General features: G+C 43.6%; 1 long non-coding RNA gene and 1 other non-coding gene across 5 annotated transcripts in view; both read left to right on the top strand.

Moving 5' to 3' along the window:
• The first annotated feature begins 256 nt into the window (after positions 1–256).
• On the top strand, positions 257–329 carry TRNAS-CGA (transfer RNA serine (anticodon CGA)). The gene has a single exon. It is a non-coding gene; the product is annotated as a tRNA-Ser (tRNA).
• Positions 330–15,245: 14,916 nt separating this feature from the next.
• Positions 15,246–17,590, top strand: part of LOC135918179 (uncharacterized) — a 421,347-nt gene continuing 419,002 nt past the window's right edge. For all 4 annotated transcript variants that reach the window (XR_010569589.1, XR_010569588.1, XR_010569590.1 and 1 more), the window contains exon 1: positions 15,246–15,393. This is a non-coding gene — a long non-coding RNA (uncharacterized lncRNA). The remainder of the gene's footprint in view (positions 15,394–17,590) is intronic.

The raw sequence follows: 17,590 nt of genomic DNA, 5'->3' as shown, positions 1-17,590 counted from the left end.
CCCTCGGTTAACCCCCTTTCTTCTAGTTTATTACATAACGAGGGTCTCGAATCCGGCAACATTGATGCCTTCAGGTAGCATATGTGGGTTTATTGACCAGTTGCCTTCACCCAAAAAGATCACGTTCTCGTGATGCCTGCGGCAAAGAAGGACGTTCCACGTCCGCCGCCAAGGTCTGTGAGTGGTGGCGCTGGCTAACACTCCCAGGGTTCTACTAGGACACATAAATACCCAAGAAAGTGGATGGGAAAACGGCGCCGCGGTAGCTCAATTGGTAGAGCATCGCACGCGAAATGCGAAGGTTGTGGGTTCGGTTCCCACCTGCGGCAAGTTGTTTTTTCATCCACTTTAATTTCCATTAACTTATCATTTCTTTATTTTATTTATTAAGTACAAGTAATTTCCCCTATGTTGTCCTTGGTGTCAGTGCTTGTTGGCTTCTTATGATATGACTAATAAAATCGGGCGCCTCGGTTAACCCCCTTTCTTCTACTTTAGTAGATAGGACATTTATTATTCTTGAGCTGAAGTATTCGAAAAGGCGGACGTCACTAGCACTGCAAATCGAAACACACATTCCACCAATTACCAATGGATAACTAATTAACTTGAACTAAATTAACTAAAGAACGTTTTGTTAAAGAAGTACGTGTAACAAGCGCATTCTCGAGGTAAGTTTAATGGCACATATCTCCAAACTGGTCTCAGCCTGGAAATTCATTCCGAATGGATACGCTTTGCAAGTTCACCTGTTACAATTCATTTATGCAATACGTGCCGTAGATCAATTAATTAGTAGCTTTTTAAAGGTTTGTTAAACACGTGTTTCGATTCATTGTGCAAGTAATATCGGCCTCTGTGAATGATACAGCTCAAGGACTAGAATTATGTTATCTGGGACTGCCATTTTTTTAATTTTGCAAATCTTAAATATGATCATCGCGTAATTCTGACTTTGCTTACGACAGCTTATACTCGATGCTAATCGTTGACAGTTGGGCTAGTTGGTTGTGAACAGCATTATGAAACATCGTTCCAGCGCACAAACAAACGCGGACGAGCAGAGCAAGACAACAAGAACGCCGGGTGTTGTGCACTGAAAAGATGCTTCATAATGGTATTCGCAACCAACTAGCCCAACTGTCTACGCTTAGCGATATACTTTCTAGTTCATTGGGTCTGTCTTTCCTCATTTTATGTGTGCAGATCCTTCTCGGCGTTCTTGTTGTCTGCTCGTCCACGTTTATTCGTGCACTGGAGTGATGTTTCATTACAGCGGATGCTTTTTTTTATTATAAAGTTACTGTTTCACCCTGGAATGAGCCTGCATTCAGACGAATAACGGCGAAAATTTTCATCGAAATGAGCACAAACTGAATGTTTACGAGCTGCACAACAGTGAAATTGTACGTAAAATTACTGAATGGCATGCTCATACCAACAAATGTCACGCTGAACGTGAGAACTATCCCTTGAAAGAAGCGGTGAAAAGAAGTTGTTTAATTTTCTTATGGTGCTTCTGAGAAGCACAGTGTGTTGACTGAAGATTTCAGCCGGAACATTTTGAAAACTATGTCCAGTACTCATAGGATGTATGCACTTACAAAGGATCAAGAACTTAACAGCTTGCCAAGCCTCCTTTGTACTCCACTTCGTTCTACAGGTGTTTCCGGCATGGAATTATTACACGCGGTTTGAATCACTTTTTTTTAGGTTCTTTGAGTCACTATGTCCGGAATTCTGTAGGCAGCGGAAGCTTGGGAGCACTTACACGTGGCAACGCATGATGTCTCCCATACTTCATTTTTCTTCCGCTGAACTACGTCAAAAGAAAGCCTTCATCAAGGCTGCGCTTACACCGCCTGCTTGTTTCTGTGTTCATTTGCATGCCAAGGTCTGTGACAAAATGCGTTAGACAACCGGAGAACCTAGCGCGACGACAAACTGCCACCGCTGGCATTGGTAGAAAATATTCAAAATGCACATGTGCTCGTGTGCAGTTAGTGATAACTCGTCTTCTTTCTCAATGCTCTTATATGATGAGCCACTTGAAGGCAGATGTCTGAACTTAGAGAGAAAATAGGAAGTGGAGTGGCAACAAGTGGACGGAAAATAAAGAAATCTGGAGACCATGCTGCTTGACATCTTTCAGCTTGTTTCTTAGCACATTTCTAAATGACGCTGGCAATAAGATCTTACAAATTAATGTTTGAGTATTGCGAGAAGGAATGGGCAAAAGTACAAGTAACCTCGAATCAAACGTCTGTTTCTTCACCTAGCTTGCCACACCAGGGTTATGGAAACTGCAGTTCCATTGACGCGCACCCAGTACACCCCATTCTAGATACGCGTAACACAAGGGCTAGTAAGATGCATTCTGAACTAAACCTTCTGTATGCCTTCTAGCTGGAACAAGATGAATGTCGGTAAAGCAGCGGTAAAGTGCCGGACAAGGACAGGTACGTGCCAAGTAGATTTGTTGCCATGTTCACCAATTTCTAAATTTTACGCTATCGTTCATCTTACACAGTCGGACACGGCAAGCAGAAATCGCCAGTGAAAACTTTTACCTTGCTGTCTATGATTCCGATGTTCCTAGTTGAGGGTCACCAAAACTGAGCAAATTAAAGCGTTCTACATAGATTCTAATGAGAAAAGGCGAATGAGTGGAAGGCGGCACTATAGCAAGGCGCCTCCTTAACCGTAAAAACTGTGTTTTTACGGGGAAGTCCTTACGGATTGTCTTCTGGCTTTTAATCTTTCTTTTCTGCTTTTTGTTTTGTTTTTTGTAGAGGTGTTGCTTTCTCGTCATTGTTATCGCAGGGTCTTGACCTGCTGATAGAGGCAGGAGAACAAAAGAGGCATGTATGGTGAATTAAGTATGCATGTTTTTACAAATAACGGACTGGTCTAAACCATCCACATGTCTATAGAGACTTCATTGCTCCAATCCGAAACGCAGAGACAAACATTAAAGTACACAGATTACACGTCGTCGTTTAGCAACCACATTAACATAGTGGCACTGCTCTAAATTTAAACGTCGCGATGGGCCACGTGCATGTACCGCATCGATGTTTTGGCCAAAAGGCTGTTGCCATATGACACCCTCAGAATAAAGTTCGCGGAGCGTTTCCTTATATTTGAGGAATTAACAAATCGTGTGCGTGTAAAGGTCTACACGCGATAAACGATAAAACACAATAGGTCTTTAGATTTTTGCAAAATTTCATTTTCAGAATAGTTTCTTCATTACGCCAACCACTTTTCGTTGCATAATAATTGGAGTCTGGTTTTCATCTTTGAAAAAAGTACGGCGAATCGAGAAGCTCTGCTTAAAGAAAAACAATTTTAACCCAAAGCACAGACACTGGTGTACTGAAAGGTTGGCAATGGCAGAACAGGTCAGCGTGTTCTCGTGCGGTTGATACTTTGTTAGAAGCTTAAGGAGCTAAGCAGTAATGAACTTCAGAAATAACATTTTCACAACTTTTCTATTTTGCAATACCGCAACCAGTAAGAACTTGCTTCTAGGTCACAGCATCAAAAATAAACATACAGGAAGAAACCCTCACCAACTGATAGAATAATATAAAACAGATTGCAGCCAGCGGTACGTTCAAAAAAGGATGACCATCCGCATGAAGAAACCACGTTGCAAAGACCGAGCTGCCTCTCACCTTTCATCGTTCATGGCGCGAATAATCAGGCATCAGTTTAGTATAATTAAAGCGAAACATCACTCTAACGAAGTTGAAAAGGACCACCAATTATTTCGTTATGCTTATTACGTATCATAATTATGCGCTCTCATGCCCGACATTCACAGCTAGGGAAAATGGGTGTGTGCTGTTGATAGCCACTGCGTAAGCGAAAGCAAAAGCCTTATGTGCGCCGCCGAAGGGCCAAAAAAAGTTAGTTTATGCCCGTGTCTTTGGCAACTCCATCCCACCGGCCTTGCAGTGTTTCATGAGCCTGCCGGCAGAGCTCTGGAAGTCTCTGATTCTGTATGATGCTTAGGGTATTATACATAGGCTACCAGGCGAGGTGAAGGTTCCGTAGAGGCCTACACATAAAAGACATGGCGGTTTATCAACTGTTCGTGGGGCTTAGTGACATACGTGTGTCGGGAGAAGTCTGCCGGAAAGAAACATACATATATTATAGTCATAATATATTCATGTCAATTTTTTGCATCGCAGCAGTGAAAAATTATTCTCTTGGCAACTTGTTAGGGCACTAAGCCTCAACGTCCTTAGCTCGAATCAGCGCACGCTTCAAGTGCACAGCATCCATCTAGCGCGGGAATACGGGGTGCAAAACGCCAGTGGTGTGGGTGCCGTTGTCGTGTTCTTGCACTAAATCTCGCCTCCTTGCGCACCGAAAAAATACAGCACACTTGTGCTAGAAGCACAGCCCAGTTTCAAGTGAAGTGCTTTCTTTTTAGCTGTTAGATTAGGACGTTCACTTTATTATAATAAGTTCTCATTCAGAAATACTTTAGTGGTCTTCAGTGAGGCGTGCTAGTTGATTGTGGCTAAATTACGCACTTCAAGAAAGCATGTAGCTCAAACGAGACCCACCTAGCCACGTTGCCCTCATTTAACCCTCTCGAGCACGCGCGGAAGACATTTTTAGCCCAGGCCGTACTTAAAAGACACACTTTTACTTTGTTGAGATCCTCTCTCATCGTCTTTCATTCGTTGGGCTTGCGTGAACACTTAAAAGACCAACGACCACCAAATCCCACGAAGGAGCAAAAGCACTGTTTTAATAATGAAGGTGTGGGCCAATGAACTTTATTTCGGAGACCAAGTTGTTAATGCCAGATGCTGGGTGGCCACCCTATTCAAGGTAGCAGTGGCCCTCTGCTTATAGCCTAGGTTTGTTCACCAACGGTAGCTGGTCTTCGGGAATCGGGCTTGTCAGGTTTTCTCTTGGTGCTTGGATGGGCATTGTACATATGTTCTGTTTGCAGTCACATACAGTGTGGTAAAGGGTGTTTGGCGTTTCGCAGAATTGGCAGTCTCTTGTTTATGTTGAGGAGTACATCGTGTGTAGTAGGGTGCCGTGGAGGTTATTGAGCCTCTGAATTCGGCGCAGTGTGACAGCTGCTTCTCTGCTAAGCTTGCAGTGTGTTGGTGGGCTTTCCAGCCCGTTCTTTTTTATTGTGTTCTTGAACATTGTAGCATCTGCTCTCCACCATTTCGTTTTGGTCTGGAGGTAGAGGATGGTGGTGGGGTTGCCCACCGTACATAAAGAAAGACACAGCTGTGGAAAGGAAGGTCTGACAGAAAAATGAAAGAAGGAGAAAGCTGCGAAACGATACTAGAGGAGCCACAGGATGGATAGATGTTCATAACTTTGCCTCTTTAGTTCTATTTTGTCTTCGTGAATGAATGCAGCTCCGTCCAATGGAGCAAAACTTATTTTCAATGAAAACAAAGAAATGAAAACTAACAATGGGAGGCATGGAAAACCATGCCGAAAAATCGGCGAACGCGACGTCTTTTCAGGAGATAGATTTCCATCAACCTCGAACAAGAGGTTCTTTCGGCCCCGAAGCGCCATCAATATCTACGTCAATATTTACGCTGCCTCCTTTATTCGAGCGAATCAAAAGCAAATAGAACAGTGGTCCATGTTTTCTTTTTGGTCGCAAATACAGATGTCATTGCCACTGCGATACACTCAACGAGGATGCTTCTTTTGTAATTTTTAGTCATTCTTCTGAAACTTTTATATCCCGATATTCATGAGTGTATGACTACGAGCCAAATTAAATTCCTTGGCTAGCGTATTTAGACCATAGACATGACCTGTGTGAACTAAAGCTACCCGCCCAAGAAGCTACAGAACTACCTCGCTACAGGGTTATCTTTTTCTCTTGTGTTGCAGTGGCTTCATGCGTCAGAAGTATAACGTTTTTCAGCCTTCCATCGCACTTACAACGTGGAGTTTCTGGATCTGCTTTTGGGTGCATTGACATTTTATTGCTCCATTTTCTTTTTAGATTAGTGAAAACGAAGTAAATTCACAACTCATTAATTGCTTGCAAAGCCGGCTTGTGTGCCTTGGACCAAAGACAGTAATGACGTTTACCTATCATTGAAATTTTGTAAGCACACACAAGAAAAGCTTTCTCTTGAACAAAATAAAACGTGAACTTGGCCATCATTTCTACCCAGAGTGTGGGAAAAAAGAGCAACAATAAGATTATCAGCTTATCAATAGAAACAGGCACGCAGAGTGTTTATACCAATGGCATGATACATCAGAACATGACGGAATAAAACCTCAATAAGAGCTGTAACAAAACTGAGGCATGGAAGGGGAGACTGAAGTAATAGCTCTGCGGAAACCCACAAAGTGCAGAGAAGTAATTAATAAAGGGAACATCAAACATTTTGACGTAATACTTCTGTGGAAACCCGCAACGTGCAGAGAAGTAATTATGCCTGATTTTCCCTTTATTAATTACTTCTCTGCACCTTGCGGGTTTCCGCAGAACTATTACGTCAAACATTTGCATTTGCTTCGTGTTGTCGACAAATTCGACTTCGCCCTGCCATCTGCTAGCCGCCTGGTTAGCTAAGATGGTAGAGCGGCTGCCCTGGAAAGGCGGTGTTCCCTGGTTCGTGGTCCCTGACAAGGCCGAATTTTTCTTCAACTGTAAGGCTTTTCTTTCGAGGAACTCGTATGGGTTTCTTTTGTAGCAATTGCTGCGAACGGGTGGATGTCTGATGTTCTCTTTATAAGGGGAGACTTTACATCACCGCATCATGCGTGCTTGACTTCGGCTGATATCATAATTTCATGAAATGCGAACAAACCTAAGCTATTCTCATAACGACCTTGAAGATACTAGGAAAAAATAACGAGCTCGATTATTCTGGGCAAAGCAATGCCCCGGAGTAATGCCGATACACTGAAAGCTCGCTCGCTGCGGGTACAAAGCGGACTACCAGAAGTTCCATGGTCTTCATTGTGCGCTCTGGTGCTCTAAAATTTTAAACTAGGCCGAATCTTCGCTTTCACACGAATCAGTTTGCAGATTGGATAGAGTGTAAATGTGGGCTAATCTATTGCCAAAGGGCAATGTTGGGGTGCTTTGTGAGATGAACGCATCTCGACAGAACTTCGCCAAGTTTGACGGAAATTTACACGACGAAGGAACTTCCATAAGACTACAAGATGGCCGTCCCCTCGATCAAGGGACCGAAGTAGGGAGCACACAAACTGAATCCCTAGAGTAAAATGTTTGCAGCTGTTGAAATATGCGTCTTGCTTCGAGAATTAAAGCTCACGCTATCCCTTATTATGCTGCCGGTTGACCTATTTCTTTAACCGGAATACTTTGATATGGTAAGGCTTTCTCTCTAATAAAGCTATACGCACAGTGCTCATGGAATGAAACGCGACACGCAGCATTTAGTAGAACCCTGCATACGTGCAATGTACTCGAGAGTACTATGTCATGTCGCTAGGTTGCTGGTCATCAATGGTGACGCGGTCTCTAACTGTACGCGCCAAAATTTCGTCGATATGACATGAAATGCAGCCGGTGGGAGCGAAATTATGTGCATTACTTAGCCCTAACCTGACGCGTTTCATTACATGAGCACTACGCATTCTCCAGAACGCATGCATATCCGTGTTCATGCGTTTGCCAGCCACTCAGTCACAAAATGTCGTACAGGTGGATGAATGGTAAGACGTGCAGCAGCGCTTTTTTGGTTGCGCACCACGAGGGTGGAGAAAGCCACATTAATGGCATATTATCTTCTTGCGAAGTTGTTTAGTGCCCTTGAGTGACCATAATTCAAGCAATGGCACCTCATGGTTGCCTGGCAACAGGAATAAAAATAAATAGCTCTACTACTCTTTGAAAATGGCAGGGATCAGACAGTGCGAAAATACAGGGTTAGCAAAACTTCGAGAACAAACGATACCGGCAGTAGATAGACGGAGTCGGAAGAGGGTGAGAAGATCAATTAATTACTTCCAACGGGGTATTCTGTACGTTCTCGTGACGGTCACGTAATTACGGGCGTTGAATAACCAAGCGCCAGTGTGAACGTTGAGCGGGTGTCAGTGATTCGGCTTGAAAGGCCTTTCATCCCCGCACTGCTTCTGTTCTGTCTGTAGCTGTCACGAGAAGATGATGGAACGTTGATATTCAGCCTGGTCTCGTTAGTAGCGCCACCGGAGCACGCAGCGACGTCCTTCTATGGAATTATATAATAGATTAACGCTTCGAGAGACAAACCAGCATCTACGTAAGGAACGAAGAACATCGCCGATTGCACAACTTGACCTCCTTTCTTTCCTCTTCGATTCTATCCGCAATCCTCCTTCTTTGTGTAAAAGACTCCGAAGAGTGCGCAGTGCTGGGAGCAAACTGTGTGCCACGCATGATTGCGCAACTTTATGCACAGGGGAAACTCGCCAAGCCTGGCTTCCAACGATCTTTTTTTTATTTTTTATTCGCTGTCCTAACGAAGCTTCCTGTTCCTTTAGAGCGCTACATCAACTCTCCAGGCCTTCCTTTCTTTCTTTCTTTCTTTCTTTCTTTCTTTCTTTCTTTCTTTCTTTCTTTCTTTCTTTCTTTCTTTCTTTCTTTCTTTCTTTCTTTCTTTCTTTCTTTCTTTCTTTCTTTCTTTCTTTCTTTCTTTCTTTCTTTCTTTCTTTCGTCTTTCTTTCCTTCCTTTCTTTTTTTTTGGGGGGGGGCTGTATTCGTGATATTTTCTTGTTAGACTGCCCAGAACTGGCAGGTTGAAAACTAATTGCTTGGTGGATCCTAATTCTAAGTTGCCCCCACTCGTTTTCACTACTACGTTAAACATTAAATACCTTATTTTGACCTAATGAACCGTTATTTTCCTCAACATCACAAAATTGTGGACAGGCCTTCAACAAAATAGTAGTCAACCTTCGAAATTATGTAGAAATAAATCAGTCAATGTGAATCAGTACATCGACTGCCAAACACGGTATAGAAAAGGATTTCGGATAGTCTTTATGTCGTGAAACCCTTTTGCTGGAACCTATACTTAAGTGAATGCTCCTTTTTTTCCACGCTGCCATCATAGAAATGGGACTCCACCACCCGTGAATTAAATACTCCGTCTCACGCTCTCCATTGTATGTTGCATAGCACACTGCAGCATGAAATAACACAGCGAACGGCGTGAACAATTCCCAGTGTGGGTATATATAATAGACTAGCACAGATCCTAGGCGCCCGTTCATGCATTGAGCGTTGGCGTCCCTCGGCGTAACCATGCGAACGTTCACCGCTGAGGATGAAAGAGGGGACGCGGAGAGCAGAGGGGGATGAAAGACGACACTGACGAAGAGAGCGCGAGGAGGAAAGCGGATGAGGAGGGTGCAGCGCAACCATGAGACCGAAAGCTGAGGAGGAGGGTATGGCGAAAGCGTAAGAAGAAAAGCTTAGTACTGCGCAAGATGTGTTCTGCGGCGACGACCGCTACAACATGGCACCAGAGTAGCACGCGGTCGTCTGTTCACCGTTGAGGCCATCGATAAAGCATGCGCCGAGCGCGTCCACTTGTACCATATATGGAAGCAAAGCGCTGCGGGAGCGAAGGTCTGCCTGCGGCGTCTTCTGTGAATCACGCCTGAACGTCACGCACACGCTGCCTCTCGTAATCTCTAGATGGGCGAGGCAGTCGCGCCCCATGCAGTTCGCGCCGTTTTCTACGTGCCACGCGAGACATATAATCCGCGTCTGAAAATATATCGTGCAATGAAAACACGTATAGAGCTGCGCTCAAATTTCGCAATGGGGAGTATCGTAATCGTCGGTAAGTTTTTTTTTTTTTGTATAGACAATCCTATCCCACTGTGCTGCGAGAAAACGCAACCAACAACAGAATCGCAAACCTGTGGGCATGTTACAACTGTACTGGCCCAGTTAAGAATAAAGCAGCCATGTAGCCAACGACAAGCATCCCAAACACACAGGTTGGTGGTGGAGCAGGCTGTATACGAACCAACATGAAAACTGTGAAGACTTGCCAAAACTTACCCGTATCGTAATTTACGCAGTATTTGAATGACTCCAGTGGCCCTATAAGAAAGGCAATACAAATATTTTAGGCAGAAAAAGTTTTCCTTCTTGTGCTCCATAATATAATTACGAAGCCCCCAACAATTATTTACATTTTACAGTTTTACATGTCCAAACCACACCATGATTATATAGTGGGAGGCTACGTGATAATTTTGATCACCAGAGGTTATTAAACACGCACGCAATACATTGTACACGGGGGTTTTTGTATTACACTTCCATGAAAGTGCTGCCGCCGAGTCGGAAATTTGATCCCGTGCCGTCGTGCTTAGCAGCGTGACGTCAAAGCCACTGCGCCGCCAAGGCGCGTCGAACCTTTCATTGCCTTCAACAACAACAACAACAACAACAACAACAACAACAACAACAACAACAACAACAACAACAAAACACCTCATCGTTGATCAAACAGGGCAGTTGATTTGGTTTTCCTCAGCGTGCATATGGTGGGATACTACAAAATTGGTCCAAACGAAAGCAAGCTTCAGGAAAGCTTTTCTAGATATTGCTTGCGACTCATTAAAATAAAGGCAAGTAGGTCATGGCACCAACTTAAGGAGAACGTCCATTTAGGTTTGTAGTAGCTCGGGTAATTATCGAGACTACAAATGCCGAAGTGCGTGCGCTTGAACTCGAAACTTGATGCCGCTTGCTAGTCCAGTGAGATATGCGCGACGTGAGTATGAAGTATATGTGCTTGATAAGGCGCAGTACTGAAAAAGAAAGAGTTGTAACTGCAGGGGTTAGTGTATTAAGGCTACACGATAGTAGAGCTATTAAGTTTGTAGTCCTGGTAAGACTGAGCAATTCATACGTACTCTTTTGTTCTGTTTTAAATATCGCAAGCACGCTCTTTTCGGTTCTTTACCGCCCTCTGTCCTTCCTCGCCCGCTCCAGAAAGCTGGCGAGGCAATTGCTTTTCTTACCTGCTTAACTTTGTTATATTTATTTCTAGCGGTGGAATAAGCCGCCTGCTCTTGTTTCGCTTGCCGAATATGACATGGTGTACTTGAATTACATGGCACAAAAGAGTTCAAAAGCAAAGGCGAAGTCATCAGCAGTTTGAATACACCAATATACACTCCTTACATTAAGGGGACTGCATATAAATATTCAGGGTCAACAATTCGTTGTAACTCACATGCTATCGAGCTCCTCAACTAAAATCCACACATACGAATTGCGGCCCCGGCGACCATGTATTGCTGCAAACTAAACAGGGAATTACCATGCATCTGATTTAAGGTAGATGCTGCATGATCACAAGCGGTAATATGCAATTCAGAGTACATGTGCAACAGCATGTTTCCTAACTCAGATGTTCTTTTTAAAAGTGAAGTTTTAGAACTTAAAAACACTATCATTTGAAATTCAGCATTCTACCCTAAGTACAAGCTTGCGTCTTCGGAACCCCCCCATGCATAAGTGACATCCATGCGTCTTTGATACGTCCATTTATGCTTAACCTGCTTTTATCTCTGCCATTGTGTCAAAGTTTGGCTGGCATAGAGCAACATTTCTGTCTTTTATCTAAACTACCACGTTGGCGTCATCCATAACGCCATCATAAACTGATATTTCACTCCTTTAAAAGAGCAGCCTGCTGATACCCTTTATGTTTGCAGATTTTTTAGCGCACATTCTACTCGAGGCTTCAGTGCATGTGCTTGTCGCAATCCAATTCAAATATTACGTTATATCGCACGTGTTTCCGACTCCTCTCAATAAACCGGCATTGGAATAAAGTATAGGCTCCTAGAAAGAAAGGCTTGCGCCTAGAGGTTACCACTATATCCTACACAGCACGCACTCTGGTATCTGGTATGGCAAGTTCCGGTAAAATCAAGCGAGCGTAACATTGTCTGCTGTTTCCAAGCCTAACAAAGGGAATCCTTGAACACGTTGGCCTGCGGCTCGACGCGCCGTTTTAGAGCTCTCGATAAGAAAAAATTCTGGTTGCCCTTAATCAAATATAGCGTTCTCGCCTCCTTTTCCTTCATTGAGGCAACGTGCTCGCATTGGCCTGAAGGCGTCGTGGAAGCGGCGGTTGCGCATCGGCCGTAAAGTTCAGCTGCTTTACACTAATCCAATTTGCGGACTCCCTTGCCCTCCGCTGTCAGGTGCGGCGAGGCGAACGTGCGGAACTGCTCGAGTGTATTACTCTGAAAATACGAAACGCTCCTTGTAAATAGCGGGCATTGGTGCGCCGACCGTTTGCCGGTCGACATCACGAGCAGTCGTTCTTTCCAGTTGGAACAGTGCGTTCGCCAAAACTAAATATGAAAAAATAAACTGCACCCTGCTACTCCTTTTTTGCCAGCGACAACACCCGCACGTGACGTCACTGCACTAACCCTTTAAAACTAACACGCCGAGGATGACGAGGCCGCCTTTGACGAAGATAGGTCCTCCTATCGAAACGTTGGACAGCCTGTCTGAGGCACTTCATCCCTGTTTACAAACTTTATATCCTTTCAGAGTTGTCTCAGTTGCACCACTCCAGAGAAATTTATGCAGATTTGATGGAGTAATTATTATTAATTGTTATTCTCAGCAACGTGGGAAAGCTGCATCGTCTAGCGTGTGAAAACAGGCTTGCCCTTATTGTGCTTAAGTGCTTCCTGTTTTAAACTTTTTTCAGGGAATAACATGGCTCTTGTTTCTGTCCATTCTGTCCAGATTGGACGGCATCTATTGACCTCGTCATACTCGATTAGCCTACTCGATCATCTATAACAGCTTTGCGAACATGCGCTAAACTTCTCGTACTAAATTATCGTGCTCGCTCAGCTTGAACTCTTGCTGGAGCATACGCATGTTCCGTGTGCGCTGCTTCTAGTAATAAATAAGGCTATTTATGCAGTCTGTTTTTGAAAAGCAAGAATTATCTGGCTGCTAGGCAAGATCCTGCAGCAGATTGGTTCAATTGAGCTGCGTGTTCTTGCGTTAGAAGGATGTGTCGTTTCACATTTCAGACAAGCCTGCCAAGACGCGAATAAATAAAATCAGCCTACTGTGGTGCTTAATAAATCGGTGAAATTAAGCTAACGTAACACAACAACATGCGATCCCTAGCACATGCGGATGCATGAGGTATCGGTAAAGGAGCGCAGATGATGCCAAAGCGGAAAATTTTGACAATCCGACAGAATTTTCAGTAACTCCGGGGGTCATTTCACAGTTATGTTAGGCAGTCTACTAAAGCGCACATTTTGCATTGTTTGATGTGGTAAATGGGAGAGGCACTGAAGGCCTGCTTCCACAACAGCTCCCACAACATTTTATTTTTGAAGATTCCACAATGTACAAAACCTTGCCAAATATGAGCCAAAGTCAGAGTGCCGCCTGTACTTCAGGGGCGCAGGACATTGTTCGTTGAAGAGTTGTGACAGAAACATTCTCCTACGCGTCGAAAAGCTGGTCATCAAACTGATCAATTTCTTATGGCCTGGCTAGGATAAGGTAATGTTTGAGCAACTGACAGTATGCCGATTCTGTCTATAACCAAAGGAAAACGCGTGTTCCTCTCTTGTAATGAAGAATCTTTTGTTTGCAATCTCCTGAGCATTGGAAGTTCAAGTGGCTGTTCAAGAATGTCTGTTCGTCTTTGAAGACAAGTAAGATCGCAATAATAAATGAGTCGACAGCTTTACCACATAGCACCTTACTGTGCTATGAAGCAAGGAAATATACGATTTCTCTAAAATAGCACAAAAAGTAATTTGATCACCGCAGCAGGCATTTACGACACATCGTCACGCAGATAATATATCATGAAAAAAGTTTCTTTTTCTTTTCTTCTTAAAGTGACTTGACAGATGTTGCGAAAACGAGATCTGGTCACTCTTACACAAGATGTGGGTAGATGCCGCTTCTCTTCAATTGTCACTTCTAGAGGCCATACAGAGAACCGAGGAAGATCTTTAGTCCTATAGCTGTTTTCATCTAGCGCTTGTTTCTCGATAGGAAACACCCTTGTACTTGCATTTAGGTGCAGGTTAAAGAACCTCAGGGGGTTAAATTTCCAGAGTCCCCCACTACAGCATGCCTCATAATCAGATCGCATTTTGGGCACGCAAAACCCCATAATTTAATTTTGTTTCCTCATAACGACTGCAGAAAAGCTGTGCTTACCTCTCGTCCGCTGGGAAACGGAAAAATTTCGCCCTGCTGTTCTTCCCCGTGCTGCCACACCAAACAGCCGCGCAGCACGCTTTGTGCTCTTTCCTCAGTTTTTCCGATATTGCCGTAACATTGGTGGGCACAAAAAAAATAACTGCAAAGAAAAAAAACATGCACGTGCATAGAAAACGGCAGGAGCAGATGAGAAGAATGCTAGCCGAAGCGATAAGAGTTAAGGCGCTGCTCGTTGGCGCAACAAATTAAGCGACTAAATAAACATATAGGATGCCGAAAAACAGCCGAAAGCACATTTTAGTTCCGCATAGCGTTGCATCACTTTACTGCTACGTAGGTTGAAAAGATAGGGCCACACATGTGAAATGCAATGATTTTTTTTTTACTATTAGTGTCATGTCGATGATTTAATGTCGTACGCGAGACCAGCTACGCAGTCCACCCGCCGGTTTGAGTGCACACATTGGCGTCTTAGTTTTCTTTCGCTTCTATTTCTGACAGACAAGAGGCTCGTTGTGCCTTCGCTGCGCGCGGCACCAAGCGCGTGACGTCACTACGAAGCGAAGCAAAGCTGAACTGACAATTTTGATTGCGTCGCGGCTTGATCGCTGCGATCCACCAAACGTGCCGTTATCTCTACAACTGCTTTCGTCCGCACTGTTGCAGCAAATTACATCTATATGCTCGAAATCCACGCAATCTGGAAAAACAAAGCGTATCAAAACCTAGTGCCACAGACATCAGTTAGTTGAGCACATAGAGAGAGAGAGAGAGCAGGGGGGAGGGGGTAGAGCCGAACAGTTACCAAAGAAAACCTATGGGGAACAAAATTTAAGAAAAAAATGTTTTCATGAGAACACTGCGAAATAATGCAACACTTTTTATGATCCTGGTGTCCCAAAGCCGCAAATATTCCTTATTTTACAATGTGTTAGTAGGTATTTAGTGACCCCTACAGGCCAGTGCATCGGGCACAACAGATAGCGGTCCTGTATCAGTTTGGGTGCTGCTACAATATGTCGTGCGCAATGACTTTGCTAACTTGAGCATGGTCGTTTCCTCCGAGTTATTGCACTTATTTGCGCGTTTGTTCAAGGCGTGGGATGTGCTTCACTCCAGATTCTACCTGAGCTAGCGCACGACATTTATTGTTGAAAAAGGTGAGTGCAGACTATTTGTTATCGTGTATGTGCACGCTGCTGCATCCGGCGTCCTCTGTCCCGCCGTGACGATGAGTGCATAGCGCTTCGCGAAGAAATGCCGCGCTGTGTTCGTTCACTCCCCATAATACCGGGTCTGAGTGCATTACAGGCAGCAAAATACGCCGGTTGCAATTCCTAATTAAGGTGATTTGCTCTTGATTGACGCAGTCTTGAGTGAAAGCTGTTGGATACGAGTGTAAAATGCATGGTGTGGCACAGAATTGCGAGTGATTCAAGGATTCGATGAAGAGGTTTCACATATATTGCTATAACGTGAGCGTGCGTTGGTCATACGGCTTTTAATCCACTAAAGCATATATTTTTTTTTGTTTCTTCGTGTATACTAGGTACGTAATTTTATGCGAACAATATTGAAGTACCTTTTGAAATCTCTCAGACAGTGTCATTCGTTTTCATCCTATTCCTTGACGTCCTTAAAGAACGTACAGAAGTAGGGGCCATCATTAGCAGCTTAATGATGTTTACCTTGATATACATGTCGTTCATGCGTCAGCTGAGGCAAGTTGCAACCTCATTAAGTAAACTGCTCGCATAGCGGCCGGAATACCGGGCCCAGAAAAATTCAGAATGTTCGCGCCAAGCAGCATAAAATCTCGAGGTCGCTTTCCCCTTCCAGACGTGACATCATGGTTTTTACATTTTTTTTATTTACAGAAGTTATCCTGCTGGCAGATTGATGCCAATATTGAGTCACGCACCACTTTCTAGAGATGTGGGCTTCTATAGAAGCTTCGCTCCCAGCTTACATATACCTTGCTGATAGTAGCAACACCTCTGCTGCCTTCGTTCTTCGTTTTTTGGTGGCATTTCTGGTCGGCGTGTGTCTCGCATTAAATTTTCTTTGCATCCCCTTTGTTATCTTTTGACCCCGCGTGAAACTTTGGTTGGAAAAACGTAACAGGTTTAAGACAACGGAAGACTGCACACACTAAGCAAAACTGGCCATTGCAAGTAAAATTTTACGTGATTATTGATTCCCATATGACATACAGAAGCTTTGGGCAAATATTTTAGGAATGAGAGTGAACTCTCAAACTTCCTCACGATCCTTTTCCTTGGCGGAGGCACATCGCAAAAAAAAAAAAAAAATGTTACTAGGCTGACGCTTCATCGCTTTGTTTTTGTCTGTGTGTATGTAGGTTTCCTCCTTTTCCCTCCAGATTACTATATGCGTGTATGTGTTTGGTGGACAATACGTGGTTGGCAAATTTAGTTTTCCGTGATTTAACCCCATCCGTAAAGCTGGCTAGCTGAACATTCGTTCGGCATGAAAGGAGATATTAGTCGCATCTCCATGATGCGCCAACCGAGCCACTTCAGAATAGTAGTCATGGTGTTACGATACCTAACATGGGAGTAATCTGCATAACACGGCTGGTGACGTTACTTCGGCAAACAAACTTCAAGCTGCTTCAGAGTCTGGTTGGCATTGCTGTAATTTCATTGTGAGTTACTCCAAATTATATACTTAATAGGCACATGCCATCTGCAGAATCACTTTCCTTTTTGATTAACCGAAATGATTAGTATACTTTGGTGGAGAAGCCACATTGCCAAATTATTTCTACAGCTCTTTAAACATAAAAATAAGCAACAAAACGTGAGCATAAAATTAAAAACTGGTAGTTGCATTCATTCTACTTTAATCGTATTCTCTCAATCTCTAGCTATTTTTGCCGCACTTAGGCTTCCTCTTGCAAACAAAAAATAAAACAAACGTAATTAAAATTTTGTGATAGCTGTGTAAAGATCTTCCTTCTAGAGTGTACTAAACGATGGATGTAACAAGGTCACCACTACAGCCCTAATGATGTGGTCACCACTAACACACATATACCACTAATACACAAAATACAGCCCTAATGATGTTGTCACCACTGTACCATGCGAATGTAAGCGCACTGCCGCAGAGACACATACTACAACATAACTTTTTGAGTGAGACTGATAAAATGTGGGGGTATAGAGAAACTAAATTCTAGACTATGCTATGCCCTAAGTATTGCGCATACAGCATGTATTATACCTGAAACTGTAGAACACGCGTTGTGCATCTGTGAGTAATATGCAGTGTAAAGGCGATCAGCAGTAGAACATTAGCATAAATTCAAGAATTACCTTTTGCCCGAAAAGG

This window comes from Dermacentor albipictus, chromosome 1 (assembly GCF_038994185.2).
Source record: "Dermacentor albipictus isolate Rhodes 1998 colony chromosome 1, USDA_Dalb.pri_finalv2, whole genome shotgun sequence".
Lineage (NCBI taxonomy): Eukaryota > Metazoa > Arthropoda > Arachnida > Ixodida > Ixodidae > Dermacentor > Dermacentor albipictus.
The sequence above is the reverse complement of the archived record's forward strand: the minus strand, read 5'-3'. Positions and strand labels throughout refer to the sequence as shown.